This window comes from Sminthopsis crassicaudata, chromosome X (assembly GCF_048593235.1).
Source record: "Sminthopsis crassicaudata isolate SCR6 chromosome X, ASM4859323v1, whole genome shotgun sequence".
In the NCBI taxonomy this organism is placed as follows: domain Eukaryota; kingdom Metazoa; phylum Chordata; class Mammalia; order Dasyuromorphia; family Dasyuridae; genus Sminthopsis; species Sminthopsis crassicaudata.
The window spans coordinates 35,287,098-35,314,063 of record NC_133623.1 but is presented as its reverse complement, the minus strand read 5'-3'; the positions used below and the strand labels follow the sequence as shown (position 1 = coordinate 35,314,063).

General features: G+C 36.3%; 1 long non-coding RNA gene across 10 annotated transcripts; it reads left to right on the top strand.

The window, feature by feature from the left end:
• Positions 1–704: 704 nt before the first annotated feature.
• Positions 705–24,901, top strand: LOC141548486 (uncharacterized). 10 transcript variants are annotated; one of them, XR_012483970.1, is made up of 35 exons: positions 705–888; positions 1,527–1,615; positions 1,765–1,962; positions 2,587–2,676; positions 2,832–3,023; positions 3,648–3,737; positions 3,893–3,946; positions 4,042–4,084; positions 4,474–4,568; positions 4,720–4,911; positions 5,298–5,392; positions 5,544–5,734; positions 6,371–6,460; positions 6,610–6,804; positions 7,481–7,570; positions 7,722–7,775; positions 7,871–7,913; positions 8,526–8,615; positions 8,763–8,812; positions 9,550–9,741; positions 10,351–10,440; positions 10,596–10,787; positions 12,477–12,526; positions 12,636–13,091; positions 13,248–13,298; positions 15,173–15,223; positions 15,988–16,779; positions 17,388–17,478; positions 18,280–18,375; positions 19,391–19,441; positions 20,268–20,324; positions 21,934–23,510; positions 23,637–23,674; positions 24,548–24,674; positions 24,787–24,901. It is a non-coding gene; the product is annotated as an uncharacterized LOC141548486 (long non-coding RNA). The 10 variants fall into 10 exon arrangements; XR_012483974.1 differs by having other exon boundaries at positions 3,893–4,084; positions 4,720–4,773; positions 4,869–4,911; XR_012483971.1 differs by having other exon boundaries at positions 3,893–4,084; positions 15,988–16,037; positions 16,670–16,779.
• Positions 24,902–26,966: the final 2,065 nt, after the last annotated feature.

Sequence of the window (26,966 nt, the reverse complement as noted above, 5' to 3'; positions counted from 1 at the left end):
CAATGTTTTTCATAAGTTGCGGTTTCCTACAATTGAGGAAAAAACTCCTTTGGTTCTTTGTAAGTAAACATTGTATAGCAGCAAAATTTGTAATTTTCCTTGCATGTGTTTTGAAAACACTAAGGTTCGGTTTAAAAATTTTATGGCAAACGATGTCACTAGGGGTAAGAGTACGAAATTTTGGTTGTATATAATTTACTAATGTATTGACGAAGTGTACTTCACTTTTATGAGAAGAAATCCAAAAGGATAGCGAGAGAAGGAAAAAGAGACATAAAGAGAAACGAAATAAAGGGATACCAAGGGACATTTAGGAGAAGTAGGATGTAAGTTAGGAAAAGGGAAGTAAGGAAAGATAGAAAAGAAGGAAGCAAGGAAGGGAGGATAAAATGAAGTTAAAATAAAAATTGTAGGAAAATGTGACAAGATGTATTAAATTCTCATCAGGAGAGGTGGGAAAAATAATTTCTCAAGTCAATTAAGAAGGAACAGAAATACCCTCAAAGACATTGTCAACCATAGATTTTTCAGTGGACCCCCTGGTGACTAAGACTGGTGGCCCCCTGCCGAGTATGAAAGGTGTCACTGGGTTACATGGGGAAAGGTTTTATTATTTTAAAAAATGCTACAGGGAGTAATGTCTGTACAGTATAATGCAATGATCTTGATTAATCAATCTCTTCCTTAACCTTCTAGATGTGATTCTTCAGTTGAGCACCAAGTGTAATGAAGGAGCAATATCCTTTCTAAGTATGGGTCTGTTCCCCATCATCTTCTCATTGGCTTGATTTACCTTTTAAATTCCAACTTTATGCTGGCATATTTTCATCAATGTTTTTCATCAGTTGCATTTTCCTACAATTGAGGACAAAAGACATTTGGTTCTTTGTAAGTAAACATTGTGTATCAGCAAAATCTGTAATTGTCCTTGCATATGTTTTAAAAATACAAAGTTTCAGTTTAAAAATTTTATGGGAAACAATGTCACTAGGGGGAAGAGTACAGAAACTTGGGTTGTATATAATTTACTAAGGATTTGATGAAGTGTACTTCACTTGTTTGAGAAAAAATCCAAAAGGATAACGAGAGAAGGAAAATGAGAAAGAGAAACCAAGAGACATTTAGCAGAAGTAGTATGTAAGTTAGGAAAAATGGAGTTAGGAAAGATAGAAAAGTAGGGAGCAATGACGGGAGGAGAAAAATGAAGGAAAAATGAAAAAGGGGACAAGATTTATTAAATTCCCATCAGGAGAGCTGGGTCAAATCAATTCTCACCTTAATCTAAAAATGATCAGAAGAAGGATGTAATGGGAATTGGGGAGGGATGGAAGGAAGAAACAAGGTAGCAGAAAAGGAAGGAAGGAGAGAAATCCTCAAGGAAGGAAGGAAGGAAGGAAGGAAGGAAGGAAGGAAGGAAGGAAGGAAGGAGGGAAGGAAATAAAGAAATAGGAAGTAAGAAGGAAAAGGGAAGGACAAAGTATAAAATGGAAGGGAAAACAAGATTTATTAAATTCTCATTTGCACAGCTCTGGGAAAGTATGTCTCATGTTAATTAAAAAGGAACAGAAACAACTCCAAGACATTGTCAACCAAGAATTTTCCAATGGACCCCCTGGTGAGTAACACTCGTGGCCCCTTCCTGAGTATGGAAGGTGGCCCAAGGATTAGAAGGAAGAAGGTTCCATTATCTTAAAAAATGCTACAGAGACTAATGTCTGCACAATATAATGCAATTATCTTGACTAATATATCTGTTCCTTAAAGTTCTAGATGTCCTTCATCAGTTGAACACCAAGTGTAAGGATGGAGAAATATCCTTTCTAAGTATGAGTCTGTTCCCCGTCATTTTCTCCTTGGCTTGATTTACCTTTTAAATTCCAACCTTATGCTGGCATGTTTTCGTCAATATTTTTTATCAGTTGCGGTTTCCTACAATTGAGGACAAAAGACCTTTGGTTCATCGTAAGTAAATATTGCGTATCAGCAAAATTTGTAATTGTCCTTGAATATGTTTTGAAAATACAAACTCAGTTTAAAATTTTTATGGCAAAAGATGTCACTGGGGGAAAATTATAGAAATTTTGAATGTATATAATTTACTGATATTTTCACCTGTGTACCTCACTTGTATGAGAAGAGATCCAAAAAGGTAGAGAGAGAAGGGAAATGAGTAAGAGAAACCAAGGGCCAATTAGCAGAAGTAGTATGTAAGTTAGGAAAGAGGGAGTTACAAAAGATAGAAAAGTAGGGAGCAAGGAAGGGAGGAATAAAACGAAGGAAAAACAAGGGTAGAAAAAGGTGATAAGATTTATTATATTCTCATCAGGAGAGCTGGGTGAAATCAATTCTCATCTTAATGTAAAAATAATCAGAATAAGGATGTAATGGGGGATTTAGGCCGGGATGGAAGGAAGAAACAAGGTAGCAGAAAAGGAAGGAAGGAGGGAAATCCCAAACGAAGGAAAGAAGGAAGGAAGAAAGGAAGCAAAGAATGAAAGAAAGAAGGAAATAAAGAAATAGGAAAGAAAAAGGACAAAGTATAAAATGGAAGGGAAAACAAGATTCATTAAATTCTCCTTTGCACAGCTCCGGGAAAGTATGTCTCATGTTAATTAAAAAGGAACAGAAACAACCTCCAAGAAATTGTCAACCAGGGATTTGCCAGTGGACCCCCTGGTGAGTAACACTCATGGCCCCCTGCTGGGTATGAAAGGTGGCCCAAGGTTTGGATGGAGGACGGTTCCATTATTTTAAAAAATGCTACAAGGACTAATGTCTGTACAGTATAATACAATGATCTTGACTAATCAATCTCTTCCTTAAACTTCTAGATGTCATTCATCAGTTGAGCAACAAGTGTAAGGATGGAGAAATATCCTTTCTAAGTATGAGTCTGTTCCCCGTCATTTTCTCCTTGGCTTGATTTACCTTTTAAATTCCAACCTTATGCTGGCATGTTTTCGTCAATATTTTTTATCAGTTGCGGTTTCCTACAATTGAGGACAAAAGACCTTTGGTTCATCGTAAGTAAATATTGCGTATCAGCAAAATTTGTAATTGTCCTTGAATATGTTTTGAAAATACAAACTCAGTTTAAAATTTTTATGGCAAAAGATGTCACTGGGGGAAAATTATAGAAATTTTGAATGTATATAATTTACTGATATTTTCACCTGTGTACCTCACTTGTATGAGAAGAGATCCAAAAAGGTAGAGAGAGAAGGGAAATGAGTAAGAGAAACCAAGGGCCAATTAGCAGAAGTAGTATGTAAGTTAGGAAAGAGGGAGTTACAAAAGATAGAAAAGTAGGGAGCAAGGAAGGGAGGAATAAAACGAAGGAAAAACAAGGGTAGAAAAAGGTGATAAGATTTATTATATTCTCATCAGGAGAGCTGGGTGAAATCAATTCTCATCTTAATGTAAAAATAATCAGAATAAGGATGTAATGGGGGATTTAGGCCGGGATGGAAGGAAGAAACAAGGTAGCAGAAAAGGAAGGAAGGAGGGAAATCCCAAACGAAGGAAAGAAGGAAGGAAGAAAGGAAGCAAAGAATGAAAGAAAGAAGGAAATAAAGAAATAGGAAAGAAAAAGGACAAAGTATAAAATGGAAGGGAAAACAAGATTCATTAAATTCTCCTTTGCACAGCTCCGGGAAAGTATGTCTCATGTTAATTAAAAAGGAACAGAAACAACCTCCAAGAAATTGTCAACCAGGGATTTGCCAGTGGACCCCCTGGTGAGTAACACTCATGGCCCCCTGCTGGGTATGAAAGGTGGCCCAAGGTTTGGATGGAGGACGGTTCCATTATTTTAAAAAATGCTACAAGGACTAATGTCTGTACAGTATAATGCAATGATCTTGACTAATCAATCTCTTCCTTAAACTTCTAGATGTCATTCATCAGTTGAGCAACAAGTGTAAGGAAGGAGCAATATCCTTTCTAAGTATGGGTCTGTTCCCTGTCATCTTCTCCTTGGCTTGATTTACCTTTTAAATTCCAACTTTATGATGGCATATTTTCGTCAATATTTTTTATCAGTTGCAGTTTCCTATAATTGAGGGCAAAAGACGTTTGGTTCTTTGTAAGTAAATATTGTGTATCAGCAAAATTTATAATTGTCCTTGCATATGTTTTGAAAACACAAAGTTTCAGTTTAAAAATTTTATGGCAAACGATGTTAGTAGGGGGAAGAGTACAGAAACATTTGTTGTATATAATTTACTAAGGTTTTGACGAAGTGTACTCACTTGTATGAGAAGAAATCCAAAAGGATAGCAAGAGAAGAAAAAAGAGAAATAAAGAGAAACGAAATAAAGGGATACCAAGGGACATTTAGGAGAAGTAGGATGTAAGTTAGGAAAGGGGGACTAAGGAAAGATAAAAAATAAGGAAGCTAGGAATTGAGGATAAAAATGAAGTTAAAATAATAATGCTGCCAAAACGTCAAAAGATGTATTGAATTCTCATCAGGAGAGCTGGGAAAAATCATTTCTCAAGTCAATTAAGAAGGAACAGAAATACCCTCAAAGACATTGTCAACCATGAATTTTTCAGTGGACCCCCTGGTGAGTAAGACTGGTGGCCCCCTGCTGAGTATGAAAGGTGTCGCTGGGTTACATGAGGGAAGGTCTTATTATTTTAAAAAATTCTACAGGGACTAATGTCTGTACAGTATAATGGAATCTTGATTAATCAATCTCTTCCTTAAACTTCTAGATGTGATTCTTCACTTGAGCACCAAGTGTAAGGAAGGAGCAATATCCTTTCTAAGTATGGAGCTGTTCCCCATCATCTTCTCCTTGCCTTCATTTACCTTTTAAATTCCAACCTTATGCTGGCATATTTTCGTCAATGTTTTTTATCAGTTGCGGTTTCCTAAAATTGAGGACAAAAGCCGTTTAGTTCCTTGTAAGTAAATACTGTGTATCAGCAAAATTTGTAATTGTCCTTGCATATGTTTTGAAAACACAAAGTTTCAGTTTAAAATGTTTATGGCAGACAATGTCACTTAGGTGAAGAGTACAGAATCTTTGGTTGGATATAATTTACTAATGTATTGACGAAGTGTACTTCACTTGTATGAGAAGAAATCTGAAAGGATAGTGAGGGAAGAAATAAGACAAAGAGAAAGCAAATAAAGGGATACCAAGGGACATTTAGGAGAAGTAGGATGTAAGTTAGCAAAAGGGGAAGAAGGAAAAATAGAAAAGAAGGAAGCAAGCAAGGGAAGATAAAAATGAAGTTAAAATAAAAATGGTAGGAAAACGTGACGAGACGTATTATATTCTCATCAGGAGAGCTGGGAAAAATCATTTCTCAAGTCAATTAAGAAGGAACAGAAATACCCTCAAAGACATTGTCAACCATGAATTTTTCAGTGGACCCCCTGGTGAGTAAGACTGGTGGCCCCCTGCCGAATATGAAAGGTGTCGCTGGGTTACATGAGGGAAGGTCTTATTATTTTTAAAAATGCTACAGAGACTAATGTCTGTACAGTATAATGGAATCTTGATTAATCAATCTCTTACTTAAACTTCTAGATGTGATTCTTCACTTGAGCACCAAGTGTAAGGAAGGAGCAATATCCTTTCTAAGTATGGAGCTGTTCCCCATCATCTTGTCCTTGGCTTCATTTACCTTTTAAATTCCAACCTTATGCTGGCATATTTTCATCAATGTTTTTCATCAGTTGCATTTTCCTACAATTGAGGACAAAAGACGTTTGGTTTTTGTAAGTAAATATTGTGTATCAGCAAAATTTGAAATTGTCCTTGCATATGTTTTGAAAACACAAACTTTCAGTTTAAAAATTTTATGGCAAAATATGCCACTAGTGGGAAAATTATAGGAATTTTGGGTGTATATAATTTACAAATATTTTGACCAGTGTACCTCACTTGTATGAGAAGAGATCCAAAAAGAGAGCAAGAGAAGGAAAATGAGAAAGAGAAACCGAGTCATTTAGCAGAAGTAGTATGTAAGTTAGGAACGAGGGAGTTAGAAAAGATGGAAAAGTAGGAAGCCCTGAAGGGAGGAGAAAAATGAAGGCAAAATGAAAAAGGGTAGGAAAAGGTGACAAGATTTATTAAATTCTCATCAGGAGAGCTGGGTGAAATCAGTTTTCACCTTAATCTAAAAATGATCAGAAGAAGGATGTAATGGGCTGTTTAGGGAGGGATGGAAGGAACAAAGAAGCAGAAAAGGAAGGAAATAGGGAAATCCCGAAGAAAGCAAGGAAGGAAGAAAGGAAGGAAAAAAGGAAGGAAGAAAGGAAGGAAATAAAGAAATAGGAAGGAAGAAGCAAAAGGGAAGGGCAAAGTATAAAATGGAAGGGAAAACAAGATTCATTAAATTCTCCTTTGCACAGCTGGGGAAAAGTATGTCTCATGTTAATTAAAAAGGAACAGAAACAACCCCCAAGACATTGTCAACCAGGGATTTGCCAGTGGACCCCCTGGTGAGTAACACACCTGGCCCCCTGCTGAGTATGAAAGGTGGCCCAAGGTTTGGATGGAAGCCGGTTCCATTATTTCAAAAAAAGCTACAGGGACTAATGTCTGCACAGTATAATGCAATGATCTTGACTAATCAATCTCTTCCTTAAAGTTCTAGACATCATTCTTCAGTTGAGCACCAAGTGTAAGGAAGGAGCAATATCCTTTCTGTGTATGGGTCTGTTCCCTGTCATCTTCTCCTTGGCTTGATTTACTTTTTAAATTCCAAACATGCTGGCATGTTTTCGTCAATATTTTTAACCAGTTGCGGTTTCCTACAATTGAGGAGAAAAAACATTTGGTTCTTGTAAGTAAATATTGTGGTGCAGCAAAATTTGTAATTGTCCTTGCATATGTTTTGAAAATTCAAACTTTCAATTAAAAATTTTATGACAAAAGATGTCACTATTGGGAAAATTATAGAAATTTTGGGTGTATATAATTTACTAATATTTTGATCAGTGTACCTCATTTGGATGAGAAGAGATCCAAAAACATAGAGAGAGAAGGAAAATGAGAAAGAGAAACCAAGGGACATTTAGCAGAAGTAGTATGTAAGCTAGGAAAGAGGGAGGTAGAAAAGACAGAAAAGTAGGGAGCAAGGAAGGGAGGAATAAAATGAAGGAAAAATGAAAAGGTTAGAAAAAGGTGACAAGATTTATTATATTTTCATTAGGAGAGCTGGGTGAAATCAATTCTCATCTTAATGTAAAAATAATCAGAAGAAGGATGTAATGGGGGATTTAGGCTGGGATGGAAGGAAGAAACAAGGTAGCAGTAAAGGAAGGAAGGAGGGAAATCCCAAACGAAGGAAGGAAGGAAGTAAGGAAGGAAAGAAGAAAGGTAGGAAGGAAGGAAGGAAGAAAGGAATGAAGAAAGGAAGGAAGGAAAGAAGGAAATAAATAGGAAGGAAGAAGCAAAAGGGAAGGACACAGTATAAAATGAAAGGGAAAACAAGATTCATTAAATTCTCATTTGCACAGCTTGGGGAAAGTATGCCTCATGTTAATTAAAAAGGAACAGAAACAACCTCCAAGACATTGTCAGCCAGGGATTTGCCAGTGGACCCCCTGGTGAGTAACACTCATGGCCCCCTGCTGGGTATGAAAGGTGGCCCAAGGTTTGGATGGAGGACGGTTCCATTATTTTAAAAAATGCTACAGGGACTAATGTCTGTACAGTATAATACAATGATCTTGACTAATCAATCTCTTAAACTTCTAGATGTCATTCATCAGTTGAGGAACAAGTGTAAGGAAGGAGCAGTATCCTTTCTAAGTATGAGTCTGTTCCCCGTCATTTTCTCCTTGGCTTGATTTACCTTTTAAATTCCAACTTTATGATGGCATATTTTTATCAATGTTTTTAATCAGTTGCAGTTTCCTACAATTGAGGACAAAAGATGTTTGATTCTTTGTAAGTAAATATTGTGGTGCAGCAAAATTTGTAATTGTCCTTGCATATGTATTGAAATTACAAAGTTTCAGTTTAAAAATTTTATGACAAAGGAAGTCACTAGTGGGTAAATTATAAGAATTTTGGGTGCATATAATTTACTAATATTTTGACCATTGTACTTCACTTGTATGAGAAGAGATCCAAAAAGATAGCGATAGAAGGAAAATGAGAAAGGGAAACCAAGGGCCATTTAGCAGAAATAGGATGTAAGTTAAGAAAGGTGCAGTTAGGAAAGATAGAAAAAAGGAAGCTAAGAAGGCAGGATAAAAAGAAATTTAACATAAAAAGGATAGGAAAAGATGACAAGATTTATTAAATTCTCATCAGGAAAGCTGGGTGAATTCAGTTTTCAAGTTAATCTAAAAATGATCAGAAGAATAATGTAATAGGGGATAAAGAGAGGGATGGAAGGAACAAACAAGATAGCAGAAAAGGAAGGAAGGAGGGACATCCCAAAGCACGGAAGGAATTAAGGAAGGAAGGAAAGAAAGAGGAATGAAGAAGCAAAAGGGGAGGACAAAGTAAAAAATGGAAGGAAAAACAAGATTCATTAAATTCTCATCTGTGCAGGTGGGGCAAAGTATATCTGTTGTTAATTAAAAAGGAACAGGAAGAACCTCCCAATATTGGTTGACCACATAATTCTAAGGGGAAGCCCTGGTGAGTAGGAATGGTGGCTCCCTACTGAGTATCAAAGGTAGCCCTAAGTTGAGTAGGGAAAAGGCCCATTATTCAAAAAAAGCTATAGAGTATAATGTGTGCAGTTTAATGCAATGATCCTTACATCTCTGTTCCTTTCAATTTTAGATCTCATTCACCAGTTGCACCCCAACTATCAATAATGACCAACATCTTCTGTAAGTGTGGTCACATCCAAGTAATCCTGTTCTCTTTAGCTTGATTTAACTTTCAAAATCCAAACTTGTGCTGGGAAGTTTTCACCAATGTTGCCATTGGCTAGCTCCTTCAGTTGTGGCTCTAATGAGTTTTCGGCCTTGTAACTAAATGCTGTGATTCAGGAAAATACATAATTCTCCTTGCATATATGGTGAAATTTAAAAGCTTCAGCAAAAATTTTTATGGCAAAAAGGCCACTATGAACAGGTATAAGAATTTCCAGTGTTCATATCTGAATATTTTTACAAAGTTTACCTCCTTTTGATGAAGAAAATCCAATGGATAGCAAGATTATGAACAAGAGTGACAGAAAATTAGGGGATATTTATCAGAAGTAGGATGAATTAGGGAAGAAGGAAAGAGAAAAGAATGAAGCAAGGACAAACATGGAAAAACAAATTTTGAAACGGAAGGAACAACCAAAAAGGTTCAATGAATTCTTTTCTGAATAGCTGGGAAACAGCATTTCTCGAGTTAATTAAAAAGGAAGAGAAAGAACCTCCAAGTCATTGTCAACCTGGGATTTCACAGTGGAACCCCTGGGGAAGAAGACTAGTGGCCCCCTACAGAGTATGAAAGGTGGTCCTGGGTTACATTGGGGGAAGGTCCCATTGCTTTAAAAAAGGCTACATAAACTAATGTCTGCCCAGTCTAATGCAATGATCATGACTAATCAATCTCTTCCTTCAACTTCTAGATGTCATTCTTCAGTTGAGCACTAAGAGTAAGGAAGGAGCAATATCCTTTCTAAGGATGAGTCTGTTCCTCGTCATTTTCTCCTTGGCTTGATTTACCTTTTAAATTCCAACCTTATGCTGGCATGTTTTCATCAATGTTTTTCATCAGTTGAGTTTTCCTGCAATTGAGGAGAAAAGACAATTGGTTCTTTGTAAGTAAATATTGTGGGGCAGCAAAATTTATAATTGTACTTGCATATGTTTTGAAAATATCACCATTCAGTTTAAAATTTTATGACAAAAGATATCACTAGAGGGAAAAGTATAGAATTTTTTAGTGTATATAATTTACTAATATTTTGACCAGCGTATCTCACTTGTATGAGAAGAGATCCAAAAAGATAGTGAGAGAAGGAAAATAAGATAGAGAAACCAAGGAACATTTAACAGAAGTAGTATGTAAATTAGGAAAGAGGGAGTTAGAAAAGATAGAGAAGTAGGAAGCAAGCAAGGGAGGAGAAAAACGAAGGAAAAATAAAAAGTGTAGAAAAAGGTGACAAGATTTATTATATTCTCATTAGGAAAGCTGGGTGAAATCAATTATCTTTTTAATCTAAAAATAATCAGAAGAAGGATATAATGGGGGATTTAGGGAGGGATGGAAGGAGCAAACAAGATAACAGAAAAGGAAGGAAGGAGGGAAATCCCAAAGAAAGGAAAAAAAGAAGGAAATAAAAAAAATAGGAAGGAAGAAGCAAAAGGGAAGGACAAAGTATAAAATGAAAGGGAAAACAAGATTCATTAAATTCTCCTTTGCACAGCTGGGGAAAAGTATGTCTCATGTTAATTAAAAAGGAACAGAAACAACCCCCAAGACATTGTCAACCAGAGATTTGTCAATGGACCCGCTGGTGAGTAACACTCGTGGCCCCCTGCTGAGTATGAAAGGTGGCCCAAGGTCTGGATGGAAGATTGTTCCATTATCTTCAAAAATGGTACAGAGACTAATTTCTGTATTGTATAATGCAATGATCTTGAGTAATCCATCTGTTCCTTAAACTTCTAGATGTCCTTCAGCAGTTGAGCACCAAGTGTAAGGAAGGAGCAATATCCTTTCTAAGTATGGGCCTATTCCCCATCATCTTCTCCTTGGCTTGATTTACCTTTTAAATTTCAACCTTAAGCAGGCATATTTTCATCAATGTTTTTCATCAGTTGCGGTTTCCTAAAATTGAGGACAAAAGACGTTTGATTCTTTGTGAGTAAATATTGTGTTGCAGCAAAATTTGTAATTGTACATGCATATGTTTTGAAAACACAAAGTTTCAGTTTAAAAATATTATGGCAAAAGATGTCACTAGTGGATAGAATACAGAAAATTTGGTTGTATATAATTTACTAATGCATTGCTGAAGTGTACTTCACTTGTATCAGAAGAAATCCAAAAGGATAGCGCGAGAAGGAAAAAGAGACATAAAGAGAAACAAAATAAAGGGAAACCAAGGGACATTTAGGAGAAGTAGGATGTAAGTTAACACAAAGGGGCAGTTAGGAAAGATAGAAAAGAAGGAAGCAAGTAAGGGAGGATAAAAATGAAGTTAAAATAAAAATGGTAGGAAAGTGTGACAAGATGTATTAAATTCTCATCAAGAGAGCTGAGAAAAATCATTTCTCAAGTCAATTAAGAAGGAACAGAAATACCGTCAAAGACATTGTCAACCATGGATTTTTCAATGGACCCCCTGGTGAGTAAGACTGGTGGCCCCCAGCTGAGTGTGAAAGGTGTCGCCGGGTTACATGAGGGAAGGTGTTATTATTTAAAAAAAAGCTACAGAGTCTAATGTCTGCACAGTCTAATACAATTATCTTGACTAAACAGTCTCTTCCTTCAACTTCTAGACGTCATTCATCAGTTGAGCACCAAATGTAAGGAAGGAGCAATATCCTTTCTACATATGTGTCCCATCCCCATCATCTTCTCCTTGGCTTGATTTTTCTTTTAAATTTAAACATTATGCTGGCATATTTTCATCAATGTTTTTTATCAGTTGCATGTTCCTACTATTGATGATAAATTGTTTTCTTGTAAGTAAATGTTGTGGTGCAGCAAAATTTATAATTGTCCTTGCATATGTTTTGAAAATAGAAACTTTCAGTTTAAAAATATCATGGTAAAAACATGTCACTTAGGGGAAAAGTATAGAAACTTTGGGTGTATATAAGTTACTAATAGTTTGACGAGTGTACCTCACTTGTATGAGAAGAGATCCAAAAAGATAGTGAGAGAAGGAAAATGAGAAAGAGAACCCAAGGGACATTTAGCAGTAGTAGTATATAAGCTAGGAAAGAGGGAGGTAGAAAAGATGGAAAAGTAGGAAGCAAGCAAGGGATGAAAAAAGCGAAGGAAAAATAACAAAGATTGGAAAATGTGACAAGATTTATTAAATTCTCATCAGGAAAGCTGGGTGAAGTCAATTCTCACCTTAATCTAAAAATGATCAGAAGAAGGATGTAATGGGGATTTTACGGAGGGATGGAAGGAATACACAAGATATCAGAAAAGGAAGGAGGGAGGGAAATCGCAAAGGAAGGAAGGAATGAAAGAAGATAGAAAAGAAAGAAGGAAAGAGAAAGGAAGAAGCAAAAGGGGAGGAAAAAGTATAAAATGGAAGGGAAAATAAGATTCATTAAATTCTCATGTGCACAACTGGAGGAAAGTATGTCTCATGTTAATTAAAAAGGAACAGAAAGAACCTCCCAATATTGGTTGACCACATAATTCTAAGGGGAAGCCCTGGTGAGTAGGAATGGTGGCCCACTCCTGAGTATCAAAGGTAGCCCTAAGTTTAGTAAGGAAAAGGCTTATTATTTGAAAAAATCATTTAGAGTATAATGTGTGCACAGTGTAATGCAATGATCCTTATGTCTTTGTTCCTTTAAATTCTAGATCTCATTCACCAGTTGCACCCCAACTATCAATAATGATCAATATCTTCTGTAAGTATGGGTCAAATCCAAGTAGTCCTGTGCTCTTTAGCTTAATTTAACTTTCAGAATCCAAACTTGTGCTGGGAAGTTTTCATCAATGTTTTTATTCATTGGCTAGGTCTTTCAATTGTGGCTACAATGAGTTTTCGGCCTTGTAAGAAAATGTTGTAGTACATTAAAATATATAATTCTCCTTGCATATATGGTGAAATTTAACAGCTTCAGCAAAATTTTTATGGCAAAAAGTTCACTATTATGAACAGATATAAGAATTTTCAGTGTTCCTATCTTCATATTTTTACAAAGTTTACCTCATTTGGATGACAAAAGCGCAATGGGTAGCAAGAGAATGAACAAGACAGAAAATAAGGGGATATTAATCAGAAGTAGGATGAATTAGGGAAGAAGGCAAGAGAAAAGAAGGAAGGAAGGATAAACATGGAAGGAACAACCAAAAAGGTCCAATGAATTCTTCTCTGCATAGTCGGGAAAAATCATTTCTCAAGTCAATTAAGAAGGAACAGAAATAACCTCCAAGACATTGTCAACCAGTGATTTGTTAGTGGACCACCTGGTGAGTAAGACTGGTGGCCCCCTGCTGAATATGAAAGGTGTCCCCGGGGTTACAATGTGGGAAGGTCCTATTATTTTAAAAAATGCTACAGAGACTAATATCTGCATAGTCAAATGCAATGATCTTGACTAATCAATCTCTTCCTTCAACTTCTAGATGTCTTTCATCAGTTGAGCAACAAGTGTAAGGAAGGAGCAATAAGGATGGGTCTGTTCACATCATCTACTCCTTGGCTTGATTTATCTTTTAAATTCCAACATTATACTGGGATATTTTCATCAATGTTTTTTATCAGTTGCATTTTCCTACAATTGAGGACAAAAGACAATTGGTTCTTTGTAAGAAAATATTGTGGAGCAGCAAAATTTATAATTGTACTTTTATATGTTTTGAAAATAAAATCTTTTAGTTTAAAAATTTTATGGCAAAAGATGCCACTAGGGGGAAAAGTACAGAAACTTTGGGTGTATATAATTTACTAATTTTTTTTTACCCAGTGTACCTCACTTGTATGAGAAGAGATCCAAAAGTATAGGGAGAGAAGGAAAAAGAAAAATAAAAAGAAACTAAATAAAGAGAAACCGAGGGACATTTAGCAGAAGTAGGATGTAAATTAGGAAAGGGTCAGTTAGGAAAGATAGAAAAGAAGGAAACAAGGAAGGGAGGATAAAAAGGAAGTTAAAATAAAAAGAGTAGGAAAACGTGACAAGATTTATTAAATTCTCATCTGGACAGCTGGGTGAAGTCAATTCTCATCTTAATCTAAAAATTATCAGAAGAAAGATATAATGGGGTCTTTACGGAGGGATAAAAGGAATAACCAAATAGCAGAAAAGGAAGGAAGGAGGGAAATCCCAAAAGAAGGAAGGAATGAAAGAAGGAAGAAAAGAAGGAAGAGAAGGAAGGAAGAAAAGAGAAAGGAAGAAGTAAAAGGGAAGGACAAAGTATAAAATGGAAGGAAGAACAAGATTCATAAAATTCTTATTTTCACAGCTGGGGGAAAGTATGTCTCATCATAATTAAAAAGGGACAGAAAACCTCCCAATATTGGTTGACCACATAATTCTCAGTGGAAGTCCTCCTGAGTAGGAATGGTGGCCCCTTGCTGAGTATCAAAAGTAACCCAAAGTTTAGGAGGGGAAAAGGCCCATTATTCAAAAAAATGCTATAGAGTATAATGTGAACATAGTTTAATGCAATGATCCTTAAGGCCCTGTTCCGTAAATTCTAGATCTCATTCATCAGTTGAGTACCAAATGTCAATAAGGACCAAGAACCTGTGTAAATATGGGTCACATCCTCTTCTCCGCTTGATTTACCTTTTAAAATCCAATCTTGTGTTTGGACATTTTCATCAATATCTTTACCGAAGGTGGCAAACTTTTTAACTTGTCTTCAGCATTCAAATGGAACTTTATAAGTAAATGTTATGTTCCAGGAAAGCATATTTTACTATCAGGCTTTGAATCATTTGCATATCAATTTCATATAATGTTAAACCTGGAGTCCCTTAAAAATTTTTATGAGAAAAGCAGTTACCAGGGGAAAAAGTATAGGAAGCTTAACTCTTTAAAAGTTGTAATATTTTGACCCAGTATTTATCAGTTGTAGGATAAAAAGAGAGTATTGGATCATGAGAGAGTGGGAAAAAAAAGACAGAGAAAAATTAAAAGGGACATTTAACAGAAGAAGGATGTAATGGGGAACAAAACGAGGAATGGAAAGAACAAAAAAATGGAGAGAACGAAGGAAGGAAGGAAGGAAGAAGGATGAAGAAAAAAGGAAGGTAAATTTAAAATGGAAGGAACATCTGACAAGATTAATTAAATTCTTATCTTCAAAGCCAGGTGAAAGCATGTCTCATGTTAAAGAAAAAGGAACAGAAAGAACCTCCACGTCATGGTCAACCACATAATTCTTAGGGTAACCCCTGATGACTAGGAATGGTAGCCCCTGCTGATTATCAAAGGTGGCATTAAGTTAAGTAGGGAAAAGGCCAATTATTCAAAAAATGCTATAGAGAGTAATGTCTACACAGTATATTACAATGATCCTGACTCTTCTGTTCCTTTAAATTCTAGATCTCATTCACCAGTTGCACCCCAAGTTGTCAATAAGGACCAAGATCTTCTGTAAGTATGGTCACATCCAAGTAATCCTGTTCTCTTTAGCTTGATTTACCTTTTAAATCCAACCTTGTGCTGGGATGTTTTCATCAGTGTTTTTACCAGTGGCTAGCCTTTAATTGTGGCTACAACGAGTTTTTGGCCTTATAACTAAATGTTGTGATTCAGTAAAATATATTATTCTCCTTGCATATATTTTGCAACTTAAAAGCTTCAATAAAAATTTTATGGGAAAAAAGTCAGTATGTGAAAATGTATAAGAATTACAGGTGTTCATATCTTAATATTAATATCAAGTTTACCTCATGTCCATGAGAAAAGTCAAATGGGTAGCAAGCGAATGAAAAAGGGAGAGAGAAAATAAGTTATATTTAGCAGAAATAGGATGAAAGAGGAAGAAAGGAACAGAAAAGAAGGGCGGAAGGGATGAAGAAAGGAGTAAAGGAAATATGGAAGGAGTTAAGGAAGGAAGGAGGGAAGGAAGGAAGAAAATGGAAAGACAAATTTTGAAATGGAAGGAAAAACCAAAAAGATTCAATGAATTCTTTTATGCTTAGCCAGGGAAAATTTTCTCACATTAATTAAAAAAGAACAGAAAGAATCTCCAAGACATTGTCTACCTGAGATTTCTCAGTGGATCCCCTGCTGAGAACGAAAGGTGGCCCCATGTTACAATGGGGGAAGGTCCCATTATTCCAAAAATGCTACAGAGATTAATGTCTGCACAGTATAATGCAGTGGTCCTGATTTCATTGTTCTTAAACTTTTAGATCTCATTCATCAGTTGAGCACCAAGTGTCAGTAAGGACCATTATCCTCTGTAAGTATGGGTCACATCCCAGTCATACTGTTCTCTTTAGACTGACTTACCTTTTAAAAATTGAAACTTGTTCTGTGAATTTTCCGTCAGCATTTTTACCAATGGCTTTCTCCTTCAGTTAAGGCCAGATTGCGTGTGGGGCCTGGTAAGTAAATATTGTGGTACAGGAAAGTATATAACTACACTTGCATATGTTTGAAAATAGCAAACTAAAAATTTTAAAAAAATTGTGGCAGAAGAGGTCATTGAGGGGAAAAGTACATGAATTGTAAAGAACTTACTAATATTTTTGACACAGTGTACCTCACTTCTATGAGGAGATCCAAAAAGGATAGCGAGAAAATGAAAAAGAGAAAGAAAGAGAAACTAAGGGACATTTAGCAGAAGTAGGATATAAGTGGGGAAAGAGGGAGAGAAACAAGGAAGGAATGGAAGATAAAAAGGGAGGGAAAAATAAAAAGGATCAGAAAAACTAATCAGACACATTGAATTCTCATCACGTTACTCCAAAAGTGATCAGGAGAATCCTCCAAGTCACTGACAGACATTGTTCTCTCAGTGGAGCCTCCAGTAAGTAGGAAAACTGACCCTGGGCTAAAATGGGGGATAACGGTCCATTTTTCCTAAAACAGGAGAGAGAGCTGGACAGGGTAATGGAAGGATCCTGCCTGCTCTCTTCCCCAACATTCTAGATCTCAGTCTACAGTTGAGCAGCAAGTGTCAATAAGAATCAATGCCATCTGTAAGTATGGGTCACACCCCAGACATGATATTCTCTCTGACTTCATTTAGCTTTTAAAGTCCAAGCTTATAATGGGAAATTTTCATCAATATCTTTACTGGGGACTGGCTCCCTAAATTGTGCTCTTCATTAGCATGGGGCTTTATAAGTAAATATTTTGGTTCAAGAAATTATATTTTACTATGGGGAATTGATTACTTTGCAAACCAATGTCATATAATGGTAAAATTGTAGTCCCCTAAAACATTTTCAGAAAAAAATGGTCATCAGGGGAAAAAGTATAGGAATGTTAACTCTTTAAAACTTGTGATATTTTGACCAAATATATATCAATTATATAAGAAAAAGAATGAAATGTATCACAAGAAAAGAGGGAAAAAAAGACAGAGAAAAATAAGAAGAGACATTTAGCAGAACAAAGATGTTATAGGGGACTGATGGACGGATAGAAGCAGCAAACAAGAAAGGGGAAGAGGAAAGAAGAAGGGAAAGCTAGAATGAAGGAAGGAATGAAGAAAAAGGGAAAAAGAAGGATGAATAAAAAGGGAAGGACAAATTTATAAATGGAAGGAAAAACTGACAAGATTTGATTAAATTCTCATCTGCAGAGACGGGGAAAGCATGTGTCACATTAATTAAAAAGGAACAGAAATAACCTCCAAGTCATGGTCGACCTTATAACTCTCAGGGGAACTCCTGGTGAGTGAGATGGTGGCTCCCTGCTAAGTATCAAAGGTAGCCCTATGTCAAGTAGGGAAAAGGCTCATTATTCCAACAATGTTACAGAGACTAGTGTCTGCACAGGATATTGAAATGATCCTGAGTCTTCTGTTCCTTTAAATTCTAGATCTCATTCACCAGTTGAGCATCAGGTGAAAGTCAGTAAGGACCAAGATGGTCCCTAAGTATAGGTCACATTCCAGTCATCTACTCTTTGACTTTATTTACCTTTTAAAATCCAACTTTGTGTTAGGACATTTGCATCAATATCTTTACCGAAGGTAGCAAACTCTTTAACTTGTGCTCGGCATTCGCATGGGGCTTTGTAAGTAAATGTTATGTTCAGGGAAAGTATATTTTACTATCAGGCTTTGAATAATTTGCATACCAGTTTCATATAATGGTAATCCTAGAGGCCCTTAAAAATTTTCATGAGAAAAAAGGTCACCAGGGGGAAAAGTATAGGAAGTTTAACTCTTTAAAATATGTAATATTTTGACAAAATATATATTTTGACGAAATATATGTTAGTTCTATGAGAAAAAAAAGGGCAATGGATCACCAGAGAGAAACAAAAAGACATGGAGAAAAAGAAAAAGAGAGACTTAGAAGAAGAAGGATGTAATGGGGGACAAAGGGAAGGATACAAGGAACAATCAAGAAAGGAGGGATGGAAGGAAGTAAGGAGTGAAGGTAGGAGGGAAGGAAAGAAGCATAAAAGGGGAAGGAAAAATAAAAAGGGTCGGGAAAAACTAATCAGATTCATTGAATTCTCATCAGCAGAGCCAGGTGAACTCAGTTCTCACATTAATCCAAAAATGATCAGGAGAAGCCTCCAAGTCTCTGACATCCACTGATCTCTCAGTGGACCCCCTGGTGAGTAGGAAAAGTGACCCTAGGCTAAAATGGGGGAAGACCATTTTTCCTAAAACAGGAGAGAAAGTAATGGCTGGACGGTGTAATGGAAGGATCCTGCCTGCTCTCTTCCCCAACATTCTACATCTCATTCTACAATTGAGCAGCAAGTATCAATAAGAATCAATGCCTTCTGTAAGTATGTGTCATATCCCCGAGATAGTGTTCTCTCTGGCTTGATTTAGCTTTTAAAGTCCAAGCTTGTGCTGAGAAATTTTCATCAATACCTTTTCTGGGGACTAGCTCCTTCAGTTGTGTTTTTCAATCACATGAGGCTTTGTAAGTAAATATCGTGGTTCAAGAAATTATATTTTACTATGGGGAATTGATTACTTTGCATACCAGTGTCATATAATGTTAGACCTGGAGTCCCCTACAACTTTTTAAGAAAATACTGTCATCAGGGGAAAAAGTACAGGAAGATTAACTATTTAGAAATTGTGTTATTTTGATCAAATATATATCAGTTGTATGGGGAAAAGAGTGCAATGGATTGTGAGAGAAGAGGAAAAAGAGACACAGAAAAATAAAAAGTGATATTTAACAAAAGATGGATGTAATGGGGAACATAGGGAGGGATGGAAGGAACAAATAAAGTAGCAAAGGGAGGAAGGGAGGAAAGAATGAAAGAAGGAAGGAAGGAAGGAAGGAAGTAAGGAGAAAGAAGGATGAATAAAAATGGGAGGACAAAATAAAAATGGAAGGAAAAACTGACAAGATTCATTAAATTCTTATCTGCAGAGCTGGGTGAAAATATATCTCATGTTAATTAAAAAGAAACAGAAAGGGCCTCCAAGTCAAGCCTATTCTCAGGGGAACCCCTGGTGAGTAGGAAAGGTGGCTGGCCCCCTGCTGAGTATCTGAGATAGCTCTATGTTAAGTAGGAAAAAGGTCCATTATTCCAACAATGCTACATAGACTAATGACTCCCAGGATATTTCAATGATCCTGACTCTTCTGTTCCTTTAAATTGTAGATCTCAATCACCAGTTGCACCCCAAGTTGTCAATAAGGACCAATGTCTTTTGTAAGTATGGGTCGCCTCCAAGCAATCCTGTTCACTTGATTTGCCTTTGAAAATCCAACCTTGTATGTGCAAATTTTCATCAGTACTTTTACTGTGAACTAGCTCCTTAAATTGTGCTCATCATTCGCATGGGACTTTGTAAGTAAATATTGTGTTCTGGGAAATTATGTTTTCTAAGGGTCATTGATTACTTTGCATAGCAGTGTCATATAATGTTAAACCTGGAGTCCCATAAAAGTTTTTAAGAAAAAATTGGTCATCAAGAGAAAAAGTACAGGGTCATTAATTAACTCTTTAAAATGTATAATATTTTGAGCAAGTCTATATCAGTTATATGAGAATCAAGAGTGCAATGGATTGTGACAGGGGGTTGAAAGTTATAGAGTAAAATAAAAAGGGACATTTAGCAGAACAATTGTGTAATGGGGAAAATAAGGAGGTATGGAAGGAACAAACAACAATAGAGGGAACAAAGGAAGGAAGGGAAGAAGGAAGGAAAGAAAAAAGGAAAAAGAAGAATGAATAAAAAAGGAAGGACAAATTTTAAAATGGAAGGAAAAACTGATAAGATTCATTAAATTCTTACCTGTAGACCAGGGTGAAAGCCATGTCTCATGTTAATTAAAAAGGAATAGAAAGAACCTCCAAGTCATTGTTGACCACATTATTCTCAGGGGACCTCCTGGTGAGTAGAAATGGTAGCCCCCTGTTGAGTATCATAGGTGACCCTAAATAAGTAGGTTAAAGACTCATCATTCCAAAAATGCTACAAAGACTAATGGCTGCACAGTATAATATGATGATCGTGACTCCTTTGTTCCTTTAGATTCTAGATGTGATTCATCAGTTGCACCCCATATGTTAAACAGGACCATTATCTTCTGTAAGTGTGGTCACATCCAAGTAATCCTGTTCACTTTGGCTTGATTTACCTTTTAAAATCCAACCTTGTGCTGGGAAGTTTTCATCAATATTTTAACAGGGGACTAGCTCCTTAAATTTTGCTCATCATTCACATTTGGCTTTGTAAGTAAACATTGTGCTTCGGGAAATTGTTTTACTAAGGGGCGTCGATTACTTTGCATAGCAATGTCTTATAATAGTAAACCTGGAGTCCCATAAAAATTTTTAAGAAAAAAAGGGGTCACCAGGGTAAAAAGTATCGGGATGTTAACTCTTTAAAACATGTAATATTTTGATCAAGTATATATCAGTTGTATGAGAGAGTGCAATAGATGGCAAGAGAGAGGAAAAAGAGAGAGAGAAAAATAAGAAGAATGAAAAGGGGGACATAAGGAGGGAAGGAAGCATCAAATAAGAACGGAGGGAAGAAAAGATTGAAGGAAGGAAGGAAGGAAGGAAGGAAGAATGATGAAGAAAAAAGGAAGGACCAATTTAAAAATGAAATTTTAGAAATGACAGGTTTCATTAAAGTCTTATCCGCAGAGTTGGGCGAAAGGAAGTCTCATGTTATTTAAAAAGGAACAGAAAGAACCTCCAAGTCATTGTTGACCACATAATTCTCAGGGGAAGTCCTGGTGAATAGGAAAGGAGGCTGTGGCTTAAAGTGGGTTTGAAATGGCCATTATTCCAAAAATGCTACAGAGACTAATGTCTGCACAGTAATAATGCAATGATGCTCACTTGTCTCTTCCTTAAACTTCTAGATCACTTTCATCATTGGACCAATATCATTGGACCAATATCTTTCATAATTATGGGTCACATTTTGTTCTCTTTGGCTTAATTTACCTTTTAAAAAAACAACCTTGTGCTAGGAAGTTTTCATCAATAATTTTACCAAGAATTGGCTCCTTAAATTGTGCTCAACATTCGTATGGTGCTTTGTAAGTAAATATTGTGTTTCAGGAAATTATATTTTACTATCAGGCATTGATTCCTTTCGGTACCAGTTTTATAGAATTGTAAACCGGGAGTGCCCTAAATTATTTTTTAAAAAAGGGGTCACGAGGAACAAAAGTAAGGAAGCTGAACACTTTAAATTTGAACAAGTATATGTAAGTTCTATGAGAAAAAAGAATGAAATGGACAATGAGAGAAAGAAAAAGAGTGAAAAATAAAAAGGGACTTTTAGCAGAAGGAGGATTTAATGGGAACATAGAAAGGGAAAAATAAAAAAGGAGGAAAGGAAGGAAGGAAGGAAGGAAGCAAAGAAGGAAGAAATGAAGTAAGCAAGGAAGGATTAAAAGGGAAGGCCAAATTTTAAAATGGAAGGAAAAAACTGTCAAGATTTATTGAATTCTTATCTGCATATCCAAGCAGAGCACTTCTCACATAAAGTTAAAAAAAGAACCGAAAGAACCTCCAAGTCTTTGTCAATCCCATTTTTCTCAGGGGAGCCCCTGGTGAGTAGGAAAGGTGGCCCTGGGTTAGAACGGGGGAAAGTCCCATTATTCCAAAAAAGCTATAGAAACTAATGTCTGCATAGTATAATGCCGTGGTCCTGACTCCTATGTTCCTTTACATTCTAGATCTCATTCACCAGTTGTGCAACAAGTGTGAATAAGGAAGGACCAAGATCTATGGCTCCCATCCCAGTCATCCTCATCTCTTTGGCTTGATTTACTTTTTAAAAATCCAACCTTGTGTTAGGACATTTTCATCAATATCTTTATTGATGGTGGCAGACTCCTTAACTTGTGATTGGCATTCATGTAGGGATGTGTAAATAAATTTTGTGTTTGGGGAAAGTATATTTTACTATGGGGCATTGATTACTTTGCATACTAATGTCATATAATGCTAAACCTGGAGTCCCCTAAAACATTTTAAGAAAAAAAGTGCTCATCAGGGGAAAAAGTACAGGAATGTTAACTCTTTAAAAATTGTAATATTTTGACCAAGTATTTGTTAGATGTATGAGAAAAACAATGAAATGGATAATGAGATTGAAGGGAAAAGAGCCAAAAAAATTGAGACATATATCAGAAGGAGGATGTAATCAGGGACAGAGGGAGGGATGGAAGGAACAAGTAAGAAAGAAGGGAAGGGTGGAAGAAAGGAAGGAAGCTGGGAAGCTAGGAAAGAAGGATGAAGAAAAGGGAAGGATAGATTTTAAAATGTAATTAAAATTGACAAGATTCATTAAATCATTATCTGCAGAGCCGGGTTAAAGCACATCTCACGTTAATTAAAAAGGAACAGAGAAAGAACCTCCAAGTCACTGCTGACCACATAATTCTTAGAGGAACCCCTGGTGAGTAGGAATGGTGGCTCCCTGCTGAGTATCAAAGTGGTCCTAAGTTAATCGGAAAAGGTCCATTATTCCAGAAATACTACAGAGGCTAATGTGTGCACAGGACATTGCAATGATCCTAACTCCTCAGTTCCTTTAAATTCTAGATCTCATTCACCAGTTGCACCCCAAGTTATCTATAATGACTAATATCTTCCATAAGTATGGTCACATCCAAGTAATCCTGTTCACTTTGGCTTGATTTACCTTTGAAAATCCAACCTTGTGCTGGTAAATTTTCATCTGAACTTTTACTGGGGACTGGCTCCTTAAATTATGCTCATCATTCACATGGGACTTTGTAAGTAAATATTGTGTTTTGGGAAATTATGTTTTACTAAGGGTCATCGATTACTTTACATAGCAATGTCCTATAATGGTAAACCTGGAGTCCCATAAAAGTTTTTAAGAAAAAATTGGTCATCAGGGGGAAAAGTACAGTAATGTTAACTCTTTAAAACGTGTAATATTTTGATCACATATATATCAGTTGTATGAGAAACAGTGCAGTGGATCACGAGAGGGGAAAAAAGAGACAGCGAAAAATAAAAAAGGACATTTCGCAGAAGAAGGATGTAATGGGAGACATAGGTAGTGATGGAAGGAACAAATGAGAATGGAGGGAAAGAAGGAATGAAGGAAGGGAGGAAGGAAGAAGGAAGTAGAAAAAGGGAAATACAGATTTTAAAATGTACAAGATTCATTAAATTCTTATCTGCAGAGCTGGGTTAAAGCACATCTCATGTTAATTAAAAAGGAACAGAAAGAACCTCCAATTCATTGTTGACCACATAATTCTCAGGGCAACCCCGGGTGAGTAGCAAAGGAGGCTGTGGGTTAAAGTGGGTGAAACCCCCATTATTCCAGAAATGTTACAGAGACTAATGTCTTCATGGTACAATGCAATGATGCTCACTTGTCTCTTCCTTAAACTTCTAGATCACTTTCATCATTGTTAATAAGGACTAATATCTTTTGTAAGTATGGGTTACATCCCAGTTGTCCTGTTCTCTTTGGCTTAATTTACCTTTTAAAAAACAACTTTGTGCTAGGAAGTTTTCATCAATACTTTTACATGGGCTGACTCTTTAAATTGTGCTCGACATTCATATGGTACTTTGTAAGTAAATATTGTGTTTCAGGAAATTATATTTTACTATCAGGCATTAATTCCTTCACATACCAATTTCATATAATTTTAAACCAGGAGTATCCTAAATTTTTTTGATTTTTTTAAAATTTTTTTTATTCATTTTTCCAAATTATACCCTCCCTCCCTCCACTCCCTCCCCCCTGATGACAGGCCCTAAATTTTTTTGAAAGAAAAGGGGTCACAAGAGGAAAAAGTGCAGGAAGCTGGACACTTTAAAACTTGTTTTTTTGGGAAATTATATTTTACTATGGGGCACTGATTACTTTGTATACCTATGTCATGTTGTGTTTTGGGAAATTATATTTTACTATAAGCCATTGAATTGTTTTCATGCCAATTTCATATAATGGTAAACCTGGAGGCCCCTAACATTTTTAAGAAAAAAGGGGTCACCAGGGATAAAAAGTATAGGAAGATTTAACTCTTTAAACCTTTTAATATTTTGACCAGATATATATCAATTTTATGATAAAAAGGGTGAAATGGAGAGTGAGAGAGAAAAATAAAGAGGGATACTTAGCAGAAGTAGTATATAAAGTAGGTCATAGGGAGGGAAGAGAGGAGGAAAGGGAAGGAAGGAAGGCAGGAAAGAAAGTAATGAAGTAAGAAAGGGAGGAAGGAAGGATAAAAAAGGGAAGGACCAATTTAAAAATGGAAGGAAAAACTGACAAGATTCATTGAATTTTTATCTGCATAGCTGGAAGAATGCACTTCAAACGTTAATTAAAAGGAACAGAAAGAACCTCCAAGTCATTGCCAACCTCCGATTTCTCAGTGGACCCCCCTGGGGAGTAGGAAAGATGGCACCCTACTGAGTATCAAAGGTGGTCTTGGGTCAAATGGGGGAAAGTCCCATTATTCCAAAAATGCTACAGAAATTAATGTCTTCACAGTATAATGCAATGCTCCTGACCCGTCTCTCCTTTAAAATTCTAGATCTCATTCATCAGTTGAGCACCAAGCCTCAATAAGGACCACAATCGTCCATAAGCATGGGTCACAGCCCAGTCATCCTGTTTTCTCTGGCTTGATTTGTCTTTTAAAATCCAACCTTGTGGTAGGGAATTTTCATCTATACTTTTACCCTTTGCTAGCTTCTTAAATAGTGCTCGTCATTTGTATGTATGTGGTATTGTAAGTAAATATTGCGTTTCAGGAAATTATATTTTACTATGAGGCATTGATTCCTTTGCACACAGATTTCATGTAATGGTAAACCTGGTGTCTCCTAAATTTTTTTAAGAAAGAGAAAGGATCACCGGGGGAAAAGTACAGGATCCTTACCTCTTTAAACCTTACCAATATTTTGACTGTGTATACATCAATTCTGAGATTGTAAGATAGATAGCAGCAGAGAAGGAAAAAGAGAAAATAAAACAAGGGACATTTAACAAAAGATGGGTGTAATGGGGGTGATAGGGAGGAATGGAAGGAACAAGCATGAAAAGAGGAAAGGACTTCAACATAGAGAAGAGCTAATCCAATTCCAATTGATCAATGATGGACAGAATCAGCTACACCCAGAGAAGGAACACTGGGAAATGAGTGTAAACTGTTTGCATTTTTTGTTTTTCTCCCCAGGTTATTTTTACCTTCTGAATCCAATTCTTCCTTTGCAGCAACAACAAAATTTGGTTCTTTACATATATATTGTACCTAGGATATACTATAAGATATTTAATATGTATGGGAATGCCTGCCATCTAGGGGAGGTGGTGGAGGGAAGGAGGGGAAAAATATGGAACAGAAGAGAGTACAAGGGATAATGTTGTAAAAAATTACCAATGAATATGTGCTGTCAAAAAATGTTATAATTATAAAATTAATTTTAAAAAATTAAAAAAGAAAAGAGGAAAGGAAGGAAGGCATGAGGAAGGAAAGAATGAACAAAGAAAAGGAGGAAGGAAGGATAAAACCAGAAGGACAAATGTAAAAATGGAAGGAAAATTGAAAATATTCATTAAATTCTTATCTGCATAGCTGGGCAATAGAACTTCTCACATTAATTAGAAAGGAACAGAAAGAACCTCCAAGTCATTGTCAACAACGAATTTCTTAGTGGACCCCCTGGGGAGTAGGAAGATGGTCCTGGGTTAAAATGGGCTAAAGTTCCATTATTCCAAAAATGCTACAGAGATTAATGTCTGCAGTACAATGTAATGATCCTGACTCCTCTGTTCCTTTAAATTCTAGATCTCATTCACCACTTGAGCACCAAGTGTCGATAAGGACAAATATCAGCAAGTATGGGTCACATCCCAGTCATCCCGTTCTCTTTGGATTGATTTACCCTTTAAAATCCAACCTTGTGCTGGAAGTTTTCATCAATATTTTTAGGGGTGGTGAGCTCCTTAAATTGAGCTTAGCATGTGTATGCATCTTTGTAATTAAATATTGTGTTTCAGCAAATTACATTTTACTATCAGACATTGATTTATTTGCATACCAATTTCATATAATAGTAAACCTGGAGTCCCCTAACAAAAAAAAAAAAAATTTTGGAGGCAATTGGGGTTAAGTGACTTGCCCAGCGTCACACAGCTAGGAAATGCGAGGTGTCTGAAGTCATATTTGAACTCAGTTCCTCCTGATTTCAGGGCTGTGGCTCTATCCATCGAGCCACCTAGCTGCCCCCTATAAATTTTTAAGAAAAAAGGAAACACCAGGGGGGGAATGTACAGAGAGTTTAAGGATTTAAAACTTAAGTTTTGACTATATATACATCAGTTCTATGAAAAGGAGTGTGAAATGGATAGTGAGAGAGAAGGAAAAAGAGAGAGAGAAAAAAATAAGGTATATTTAACAAAGGAAGCATATCATGGGGGACATAAGGAGGGATGGAAGGAAGAAGAAAGGAAGGAGGAAAAGGTGGGAAGAAGTAAGAGAAGAAGAAAGAAAAGAAGGAAGGAAGTTTAAGAAGGGAAGAACAGATTTTAAAATGGAAGGGAAAACTATCAAGATTCACTGAATTCTTTTCTGCATAGCTAGGTGAAAGCACTTCTCATGTTAATTAAAACATTAATAAAAACCTCTAAGTCATTGTCAACCACAGATTTCTCAGTGGACCCTCTGCTGAGTATCACAGGTGGCCCTGGGTTAAAATGGTCCAATAGACC